The sequence below is a fragment of the Hipposideros armiger genome, unplaced genomic scaffold (assembly GCF_001890085.2).
Source record: "Hipposideros armiger isolate ML-2016 unplaced genomic scaffold, ASM189008v1 scaffold_558, whole genome shotgun sequence".
NCBI lineage: Eukaryota > Metazoa > Chordata > Mammalia > Chiroptera > Hipposideridae > Hipposideros > Hipposideros armiger.
In genome coordinates this window covers 659191-671243 of record NW_017731908.1, presented here as the reverse complement: position 1 = coordinate 671243, position 12053 = coordinate 659191, and the positions used below count along the sequence as shown (strand labels likewise).

General features: G+C 38.3%; 1 pseudogene; it reads left to right on the top strand.

Moving 5' to 3' along the window:
• Positions 1-4526: 4526 nt before the first annotated feature.
• On the top strand, positions 4527-9378 carry LOC109371266 (olfactory receptor 13D1-like; annotated as a pseudogene).
• The last annotated feature ends 2675 nt before the right edge of the window (positions 9379-12053 follow it).

Genomic DNA, 12053 nt, shown 5'->3' with positions numbered 1-12053 from the left:
CCCCCGTTCAAACATGGAAATGCCATAGAAATAACACTTAAAATGTATCAATCTGGAGAACAGACTCAAACTGGAAGAAACTCAAGGAAACAGAATGTAGCCACTGACAAGAAATGGCTTACAGGAGTTGTTCTGAGTGTAATTCTTTCTTCTCTGAGGCATTGCCATGGGGAAATTACCTGTGACCTCCTCCACCCCTTACAAACTCGGGCAGCTGAGGTAACGTGAGAGTGGTCCAGAGCTAAGGAGAGGTTAAGCCTGAGCAACTCACTATAAAGGCACAACTCTCTACAAAGCAGCCTACCACCAGAGTGTCCTCCTTCTGCCTTATCTTACTACAAAAGCGGGACACTTTTATCAGTGAAGAAAAGGACTCAGAAAAGAATGGTATCCAGGAAAAGGTGAAGGAAAAATCCCTTAGAGTAAGGGTTTCCAGGGGAGGAAACACATTTGCTCATACCCAAAGTGTAGTATTAATACAATGGGCTCTCTGCTTTGGGGAGCCCAAACCTTGAACTCACCAGAAGGAGCACAAGTTAGGGCCTGGACTTTTGCCTTTCCTTCATAAAGGCACACACTACTGACCAAAGTACTCAAGGGAAAAGGAATTCCATAGAGAAGAATAATGTGACAACCATTATAAAAGAAAGACAATAAAATGAACAACCTGAGATCATATGAGGTAGAATTCACTGAAGAAAGAGAGCTAACATTTTGAATGAGCAAAAAAAATATCTTTACTGAGATAAGAAAGAATATCGGTGGCATAAAGCAAAAATAAGCAATTGCCAAAATCAAAAAGAAAAGAATCACATGGTAATACTGGATATGAAATATAGAACAGTTGAAATAAGGAGCTCAGTAAATGGAATACATGAAGATCGGACAATTAAGTTCACAAACTCATCCTAGAAAAAGCTACATACCTCATTGCTGAATATCACCATGGTCACCTTCAAAGTACTCCCCTGGGGAAGCTATGCACTGACGCCAGCACCTAATCCACACTTCAAAGCAATTTTGGAACTCTTTTTCTGGAATGGCCATCAGAGCTGTCGTCATATTACCCTTGATGTCCTGAATGTCAAAAAAAAGTCTTCCTGTCAATATTTTCTTTATCTTCTGGTACAGAAAGAAGTCATTGGGGGCCAGATCAGGAGAGTAGGGAGGGTGTTCCAATACAGTTATTTGTTTACTGGCTAAAAACTCCCTCACAGACAGTGTCATGTGCGGGAGACCCGCAGGTCCAGGGGTTCCCTCAGGTGGAGGCGGCGTTGGAAAAAGGAAAAAATGCGTGGAGACAAAGGAGCACTTTTTCAAGAAGAGAAGTGTCTCACTTTATTTTACAGCTTGTCCCTTTTTATACCGGGCAGTTTAACCATTGTTCCATTAGTATCAGGGTTTTACTTCCTCATAATTCTTATGCTCCAGGGTACAGCTATCCCTTTTCTATGCTAAAGACTAACTTATCCCAACTACGCCCAAATCCCTCCAACTACAATGATTGCGACCAAGGCCTGAGACTCTACATAATTGCCCAAAGGATAGTTACCATGACCACCCAACAATTATTCTAAAAAACGATTGTCTAAGCAGGATCTTAAGATTTACAGGGTGTGTACTTTGACCTTTACTAAGAGACTACTAGTGTGACTAAAATTGCCTTTAGTGTATAAAATATAATTATTGTGATAGATCTATTAGAAGGGGAATTTAAATGTTTTAAGATATGAATTAAAGCAGTATCTGTTTCTCAATCAGAGCTTCAGAATTTGTCACAATTGCAGTGCGCTTGGCCATGTCAGATACTGAGGTGCAGCCGGCTCCCAGCAGTCATGTGAGCTGGTGCAGTGTTGTGATGCAACAGCCATGAATTTTTGGCGAAAAGTTCAGATCGTCTAACTTTTTCACACAGCCTTTTCAGCACTTCCAAATAGTAAACTTGGTTAACTGTTTGTCCAGTTGGTACAAATTCATAATGAATAACCCTCTGAAATCAAGAAAAGTTAGCAACATCGTTGCAACAAGTTCACTAACTTGTCATACCTTCATATATGGTGATGGAAGTAGACTTGACTTTGGGCGGTAAACACACAATGTATATACATGATATACTATGGAATTGTACACTTGAAGTCTACATAATTTTATTTACCAATGTCACCCTGATAAATTTAATTTAAAAAGTCAACATGGATAAAAAAAGTAATAGAAAACAATGACAAATTCGGTCTCCTTAAAATTAAAACTTGTATATGACCAAAAAAAGACAAAACATTAAGAAAGTTTAAATATTATATACAAATGGGAGAATTTATCTGTAGTATACGCAAAAAAGGACTAGAGTTCAGAATGTTTCTAAAAAATGCAAACAATCTGTTAAAAATGGTAAGTTCTACAACACAAAGGAACCCCAATACCAATAAAAATATTAAAAGATAATCAAATCACAAGTAATCAGAAAGTAAATAAATAAATAAATAAATAATGAGACATTGCATACCCCCAAATACTAAATCATGACAAAAGGAGAAACATAAAATCTAGTTACTTTCCACTGGGAGTATGAATTAACATTTTGAAGAGCAAATTAGCAACATCAGGCAAAGTCGAACCCATAATTCCAAGTATAGGGATGCACTCAAGAATAAAGAAAAAGCTAGTCTATGCCACCATCTAGTGGCTTCAGAATACAACAGAAAATATGATTCCTTCAGCAGTGTTTAAAAGGGATTCCTGAAAGTACCTACACTGGGATGCACCAACAAGTTATAAACATGTAGAGTTTATACATGCAGTAACTACCCTATTGGACCAGCATTTGGCTCCACCTATCCTGCTTCCTTCTGCAAATTTGCGTGAACTGGACCTTGTGACAAAATCAACTACAAACATCTTTAGACCGAGTATGTTCTATGTCTACGCCATATAATTTTCAACATCCTTAAAATATCTATTGTCATGTGAGGCTTAAAGAATGCTTCTCCAAAGTAACCAGACTAGATTGGTAATAATTTAAAAATTGATCAGTACTAAGTATTGAGAAGAATCTGGTGCAAAAGGAGCCCTCATACACTTCTATTAGGGTACAAAGTTAAAAAATTAGTAAAAATGAATATATATCCCAAAATCAAACAAAAGAAACCAATACATTTTTAAAACTGTCAACTACAAATAAACATTACAAAATAAAGACGAATATTTGTGTAGACTATGATACAGAAATTCCTTTCCTATGTATATTCTCTAGCAGAGGTTCTTAATCCCAAAGAACATCTATGTATAAAATTCAAGGAGATGGTAACTTAAATGGGGAAAAGTACATCTTTATTTTCACTAACCTCTAATTGAAATTTAGTTGTTCCTGGGGCCACACAGTTTTACACATGATTTTACCAAGCTATCAAAGAACAAATAGCACTCGTCTTATGAGTATTATTTGGCAAAAACCAGAGTGAAACATGCCCAATCCTTTTATTTTTATTTCATAACTAAATAAAGACAATACAAGAAAATATAAGTTTTTCGTTCATTTCATTTATAACATAGATGTGGAAATAAATTAAATATGAAAGAGAACATTCATATTCTATAAAATATAATGTTCCAATAATGGCTACATTTGGATCAACCCTCCTGTAGATAACAACCATAAACTCTAGGCAAAATAATTTTTTTAAACTGCCTGAAATCAGAATCTCAAAGAGATATCTAAACTCCCATGGTCATTGCAGCATTATTCACAACAGCCAAGAGGAAGGAACAACGTTAATGCCCATCAAGGGGTGAATGGGTAAAGAAAACAAGATATATACATACAATGGGCTATTATTCAGCCTTCCAAAGGACAGAAATCCTGCCGTCTATGACAACATGGATAAACCTTGAGGACCACATGCTATGTGAAATAAGCCGGTTACAGGACAAATACTCCACAATTCCACCTATATGATGAATCTAAAATAGGAGAGAGTAGAATGATGGCTGCCAGGGGCTGCGGAGAGACGTAAACAGGGAGTTGTTATTTAATAGGTAGAAAGTTTCCGACATTCAATATTAATAAGTTCTAGAGATCTGCTGTACAGCATTGTGCCTATTTAAAAAAATTGTTAACAGGGGTTAGATCTCATGATAAATGTAGTTGCCACAATAAAACAAAACAAAAAACAGAACCTTCCTGAAGTGGCCAAAGCATCCAGGAAACGAATGAGGGCCATCCACCTTTGTAAGAAGGAATGGCGCTGGGTGCGTTTCCCTTTTCCTAGTTTTTAAGATAAGGGAAGGACCAAGTCACCACCTCTACAGGGTGACTAAAATTCTTACTGACTTGCAGAAACAGAGGACAGGGTTCAGGAAGATCGCAGCAGTTGAAAATTTAAAGGAGACTGCCACAGAACAGAGACAGCCAGAGGGTGGGAGCCCCAATTTTCTGTATAAACTCTGCCCAATACCAGCTAATCTCTAAACCACAAATAAGCAGAGCTAAGGCCAAAAGACCTGCATAGAGCGTTAAGTATGAACACAAAATGGACTCTAATCATTCTGATAGCTATGTCAGTCACAAAGTGACAGTCATGCCAGGGCATCACGTGAAAGGTGTACCCAGTGAACACTCTAACCAGGTAACTGCAGACTCAAGGTGGACTGTGGCCATCTCAATGGCTTTATCGGACTGCAGATGAGGGCACCACCCCCAGTCTTAAGCATAAAACCAGAGCTCTCTGCCGGCTCATCGCTCAGGCCTCAACTGACAGCTGACAGCCGCACCTGCACTCGTCCCAAATGGAGCACTGGAAGCCCTGCCTCTTGACTGGCTCAACAGCACAGCCTGAAGCCCGACACTATGCACCCCAGGGCCCCCAGTGCCAAAGGGATTCTCGCTGAACACAGTACTCTCTCTCTCATCTTTCTTTTGTAAGACTCTGTTCGCCTTGCCAGCCCTACTGCTTGCAAACCTGTGTGACCCTCAGTGAAACTGCTCTACCTCGACTATTAGAGGCTACCCTCTGACCGGAGCCTTGGTTAATGCCCATGGTAAACTGAGTCAGTAGGGCTAAATCCATGGCTTTATTCTAATCAAGTCTGACCTCGTGAAAAGATGCAAACGTGTGTGAGACTGCTACCCAGAGCCACATCCTGCTCACGACAAGACCTAAACAGAGATTTCAACTGCTGCCTACCTCAGAGATGACAAGTTTGAAACCTAAGTCCTGTCAAATTACTGCCTGATAAAAGAAAACATCAATACTTGTGACAAATTCCATTTCCCAAAATGGTCACAGATATATATTTACTCCAATAGGCTCTTCTGAAACCTTGCTAGCCCCCCGATGAAGAGTTAGAGTCTTTCATATCTTTGTATAATATATCTTCACAACACTGAGTGAACATATTTGCTACCAAAATTTGGAAAAGGGCCAGGTACACATTTGGATCTTAAAATATAAATAGAATTGTGTTCTTCCAACGAAGGCCTTCACAATTCTGGAGTGCTAGAAGAACATAAGTGGAAACAGAGTTTAAACGCCAAGACCTAAAAGCACACAGCAGGGTCAGGGGCTGAAAAGTTGACCAAAGGTAAGTGGCGTTAGAGGGGACAGTTAGGACACAGTGGCAGGAGTGTGTTGGACATTTCGGAGCTGTGCATCCACACACAGCTTTGGCTATTACACCCTTATGTCTGCCTCACCCCAAAAGAAAAAAATGTACATTGCACTCATGTGTCATTCTAAATATAAAATGGGCATTGTGATACCTTCTAACGATGGGAACTAGGCACAGGCTTCTAGGCACAGGGAATGAAATGAAGGGAATCTCTGATCCCAGCTCTCCAACCTAGTCATGACCTTCAAAAAGCCAAAACATGAAAAGCTGCTGAGAATCCAGCAAAAACTGTTTCACTCCCACTTCTTGTTTTCTATGTTTTTTCTTATTTACCACTCCCACTTCTTGTTTTCTATGTTTTTTCTTATTTACCATTTATAGATATTATGAAATTCATGAAAATTGCCTAATAAAACAATAAGGGAAAACACATACACTATACTGTTAATTATAAAAGCACATAATAAATCAAGAAATGCAGTGTGCTCTCAGGCATGTAAATATAGAATATGAACAGGTATATATAAAAAATTAATATTTATTCTATAATTATGAATGACTTTCATTTCTTCCTTTGGAATTCCCTGAACTTCTCATATTTTCCATAACTGAGTATTATTTGTATAATCAGGGAAATAATACTTCAGAAGAAAATGAAAATTACTGTTTAATAAGTTAGGTACAATCAGGTCTTTGAGACAGCGTCCCTAACATATCAAAAAGTTATTACCTTCTGTATAATTTAAAGATTCAACTTTAAATCACTTCTGGGATTATAGGGTGTCTTAGAAGAAGTGTCTTAGAAGAAGTAGCATAAATTGTATGCCAAGTCCACTGCTGGGACCTCTAGAAATATTTAGAGCTCAGAGGTAGGAAAGTACTTATGTGACACCTTAATTTACTACTGCATAAAAACTTATAACACAACGTTTTGTTGGCTAGAAAGCTTTATTTTTTCCTCTCCCTTGCCATTACTGATAGTTGTCTCTGATCATGGGATACTTGACTGTTGGTTCTAGAGCATGGTTATAGCTCTAGAAAGAAACTAAGAAGTCAAACCATGGAGGAGGAGCCACAAACTGTCACAAGAAATTAATGAAACACTCATGAAAAAGAAAGGAGAATGTTTACCTTGTTTTGAGAACTGATATCCCAATCAGCCATGCTATCTATTGTAAATGGAGAAGATGGAGATACTACACTGAATGGAATAGGGAACATTAGGACAAAGTTGAGAAGAAGTGTTTGCAGAAAGGAAACTGTGACTGGTAACTGGGAATTATGAATATTCTATTTTAAAAGTGCTGAATAAGACGATGAAAAATTAAGGAGTTATTAGATGAAGAAAATGCGATGAATATACATGAATATCATTTTAAATCAGTTACTTTCCCTTATCATAGAAAATAAAAGAATACCAGCCTAAGGGTTCTGATTAAACTAACATGTATAGTGCACTCAAACTTTCAGGTATGTTATATTAATCCTCTCACAAAACCCTAGAAATAGGTGTTATTACCCTATTTTAAATGACACACCATACAGAGAGATATTAAGTGTTCTGCTCAAGGTTTGTTCATTGCTCTAATTCAAGCCAATATGCCCCAAATCCCAGATTGAAGGTTAGGGACTCCAAGCCAAATGCTTTCCAATAAGACATAGTACTTCTCTACCAGCAGTTAAGGGGACCAAGGAATGAGAGGACTGGGCACCGCAGTCTTTCAGAGTCACTGGGTTATTGTTCTCTAGCAAAGCCCTGCAGATGGTCAGAGCATGAAGACGACACGCTGAGTGAATCCATCCCAGCAGTTAGCCTAACTCATTGAAGCTCCCAACAACAAAAAGCGTCCTTGGTTTCCACACAGAAACGTGAATGAGAAAACCCGGGGTAATTCTCAAAAGAAAATGAGAAGAGGCCTTGATCTAACTAGAGCACCACTGCTCATTATTAGCAGCTTCGGGGCTCAGAAAGGGTCATTTATTTGGATGAGCATGGGAGAACTAGCACCAGGCATGTCTGATATCATGACGAATATACTGTTTCATAAACTAAAAATTCCTTCACAGACAGTGCCATGTGAGCTGGTACATTGTCGCGATGCGAGAGCCCTGAATTGTTGGCGAAAAGTTTAGGTCATTTTGGTCTAACTTTTTCACACAGCCTTTTCAGCACTTCCAAATAGTAAACTTGGTTAACTGTTTGTCCAGTTGGTACAAGTTCATAATGAATAATCCCTCTGATATCAAAAAAGTTTAGCAACATCGTTTTGACTCTCGATTTGGACTGACAGAACTTTTTTGGTCATGGAGAATTGGCTGACTTCCATTGTGCACTTTGATGCTTGTTTCAGGGTCGTACTGGTACACCCATGTTTCATCACCAGTGATAACATGGCCCAAAACATCATCCTGCCTCTCCAAAAGGTCTTGGCAAACTTCGACTCTCCTTTGCTTTTGTTCATTGGTGAGCTCCTTCGAGACCATTTTTGCACACCTTTTCTCATGCCAAGGTTTTCAATTCAGATTTTCCTTGTTTCTCTATTGATGTTTACTTGGTCTGCTATGCTTCTCACATATTGATGCACAATTCGATGAATTTTTGCAATGTTTTCATCAGTTCTTTTCATTACGGGCCGCCATGACCTCTCTTCATCAGTGATGCATTCATTCCCCTCAAAAAAATGTTTAATCTATTTGTACACTGCCGTATTCATTATGACATTATCCCCATAAACTTGGACTAACATGTCCCTGATTTCACTTCCACTCTTGCCAAGTTTAACAAGAGATTTAATGTTTGTTCATTGCTCTAATTCAAGCTCAGACAATCTCACGATAGCACACAAAAACACAATAATGAATGCCACTCAGCAAGACACCATCACGTGTCGACATGAACACAGCTGTGAGACACTGATATACCAAGGCTATGAAACCTTACCGAGCTGTTTGTACAGTGTTGCCAATGTAAGCGTACGGGGGCAAGTTTGCAAACATAATTGTCAGATTTCGTATTTCTTCCTTGGGAACCTCTCATTTTTGGACATCTGTTACACAACATTGTCCTTCCTCCAGAGCTTGTTATGTGTGTGTCTGAGAGAAAATCCATCTCCTTCATTGGCTGTGCTGTGCGATGGCTGTGTCTCTTAGTTTGGGCTCCACTGTGTGTGTCCCGCTGGCTGTGATGTCCTATGACTGTTATGTGGCCATAGGCATCCCACTGAGGTACCCCATCATCATCAACAGGGTGCTATCTGTGCACATGGCGGCATGGTCTTGGATCATAGGCTCTCTGAACACCTTAGTGCAAACAGTCCTGACAATGGTGTCGTCTTTCTGTGGTAATAACACCATTTATTCTTTTACCTGGGAAATTCTGGCTCTTCTTAAACTCGTATGTTCAGATATCTCCATGAATATGCTGATCATAACAGTAGCAAATATTGTTTTATTGGTCATTCCTCTACTGTTAATTTTCATCTATACTTTCATCCTCTCTTCCATCCTGAGAACTAATTCTGCTGAAGGGAGAAAAAAGCCTTTTCTACCTGTTCAGCCCACCTGACTGCAGTCATCTTATTCTTTGGTTTGGTCATTTGTATATACATGAAGCCCAGGTCAAAGGACTCAAACAAATCTGATGAAGTCACTGGACTGTCTTATGGAGTGTTAACCCTGATGTTGAATCCCATCATCTACAGCCTGAGGAATAAAGAGGTAAAAGAAGCTCTGAAGAAAGTCCTGAGCAGACACCTGCTTTTAATGAAAATGTGAAAGGACTTGAAGCATGTGATATCCTCAGTGTGGGACCAGATCAGATATTTTGTGTTTCCAGATAAAGTCATGAACCCAGTGTCAAGAGAACTTGTTTTTGTCTACTTGTAAGACCAAAGATGGGGCTCTCATTCTTTTTGACACTGAATGCTCATGTACAAGCATTCTGAATAGTGTCTTGTCTGCAGTTTCTAATCGTAAGCAGTTCTGCCACTTGGCCTCATATGGGGCACATGGCTTTTCCTCTAGATGAACGTCTCTCCTCTCTGCTCTGTTATCTTCTTTCTCTTCTCTCTTTCTCCCTCTTCCTTGTTTTTCTCGCTGTCTTCTCTTTCCCATGTCTTCCTCTGTCTTATTTTTATACCTTCCTTCTCTCTCTTCCTTCTGCCATCCTGGTCTCCTTTCTCAGCCTCTTTCAATTGAACATCTATTGTTTTGTAGTCCGGCAGCCCCTCTTCCGGTAAAAGAATGCAATTTTTTTTTTTTTTTTACTATTAAAACAGCCCCTCCCTTTAAGTCCATGTGGTGCTAGATGAGGCTGACTCTACCCTCTGGAAATTCTGATTAAGTACAGATCAAAAGCTCAGGCAATTAAAGAAGCTATTCCCTCTAGTCACAGTGATTCACTTAGCTAACAAGTGACTCCCGCCAGGTTAATCAAACTCAACCCAAGAATGCTGTCTCACTATGAGAAAAGAGGCATTCTTTCTGCTAGGGTTGCTAAACTGGTCAAATGTAAGCCTGGAGCCAGTCTTTGCCAATATGTGGAGAGAGCCTAAGAGGCAAAGGGGTCTTGAGAGGAGGGAGAATCTGTCTGATCCTGTTATTTTAACTCCTTTGTCCAGCTGTGTCTAAAGTCAGTTCATAATTATTCTTATTAATTATGTAAGTCAATAAATTACCTTTTCATAAAAACTAATTTTGAGTTGCATTTCCATCATAATCAATCATATAGTCCTAACTAAAGTATTCCTTTGCATCCCCTCTCTCCTCATATTTTTGAGGCAAAAAAAACCAAAAGCAAAACATGAGGCTATATTACCTAAGTGGTCTCAAGCTCTCCAGCCTTCAGGGCTCTCCTTTCCTTTAATAACTAAATAATCTAATTTCTATTCTACATGCCCACAGGCACTCCAATCATCTCCCTAATAATTTCTGAGGAGTATTTTCATTTTCCCAGTTTCTGGTTTTCTTTCTTTACACCGCACTACTGTTCTAAATTTTTCCATCAATCCTCACCGGTAATCTTACACACCTCTGTGTTGTTTAAACTCTCAACAGTACATTGTACCCACAAAAACATAGACATAAGTCTCCTAAATATCCACGTTCAAAAGGCCACTACATACATACAACCAACCAAATGAAAACCCAATGACAAACACTTAAAAAAAAAAAAAGGAGACTATGTTTAACACCTTTACTTGGGCTTGAAAATAAGATTATTTTAAAATGGAGAATGAGGTATTACTCAATATAATGAATACTACTGGTATTAGTGATAAAAGGACTATTGAAAAGAAATTGAATGCTTCCAGCCAAAAGGTTTAAATTTCAAAGTATTCTGAAAGATAGCATAAGTGCACAACTCAGTGACTGAGGAACAAATGAAAGGCACAGAGAGGGGAAGTAGAAGAAGAGGAAGCGGAGAGGTAGAGGTAAAGGGAGAAAACAGAGAAACGGAGGGAAGGAGAGAGGTAAGGAGAAAGGAAAGAAGAAAAAAAGAAAAATAGGAAGGAGAGAAAGAAGGAGCGGGAAGAGCAGAGGGAAGGGAAGGAGAGATACAAAGATTGGAAAAGAAGAAAGAAAATTGTCCTTGCTTCCTGAAAATAAGGTTGTCTACATAGAAAGGGAGAAAAAAAAATCTATAAAAAGAAAATCTCAAAATTTAAATTAATAAGAGGTTCTAGCAGGCTGCTAAATCAATACACAAAATTGAATAATATTTTCTGCAGCAGTTACAACTGGTTAGAAAATGTACATTAAAAAGCATCTCATACCACCAACAAAAGTATGAAGGGCCACAAATAAATCTATAAAAGCTGCATAAGGAATTTTTGAAGAAAAATATAAATCTTCATTAAAGTGCATAAAAGAAACCTCCCACAAATTGAGGAGCTACACTTTGTTCCTGTTAGAAAAATCAAAATAAATACGTGAATTCATCCCAATATTTCTATAAGTTTAATGTAATTTCAATAAAAATGAAATTGGAATTTTTTTAATTTTGGAAGTTTACCCCAAAATTCAAATTGAATGGTAAAAAAACCAAAATAGCCACGTCAGTGTGAGAATAAAAACAGCATTATTTACTGTACCAAATGGCAAGATGAATGAGAAAGCTATAGTAATTCAGATCGCATAGTACTGGTGCAGGTAAAGATAAATACTTCAATGAAATAGAGTAGAGAAGTCAGAAATAGCCTGGGTATGTGTGAATGTTTACATCCTAAATAAATGCTATTTGACATAAGATGGCATCGCAAATCACTAGAAAATGGATGAAGTATTTAATAAATTGTGCTTTGAAATTGGACTACTAATACTGAAAAACAAAGATCAAATTAAACCTCCATGTCACTCTGTGATCAAAATAAATGTACAACATCTAGAGGAAAATATAAGAGAATGTCTTCATATGCAGTGATTGGAAGAGTATATCTTAAATGAGTCAA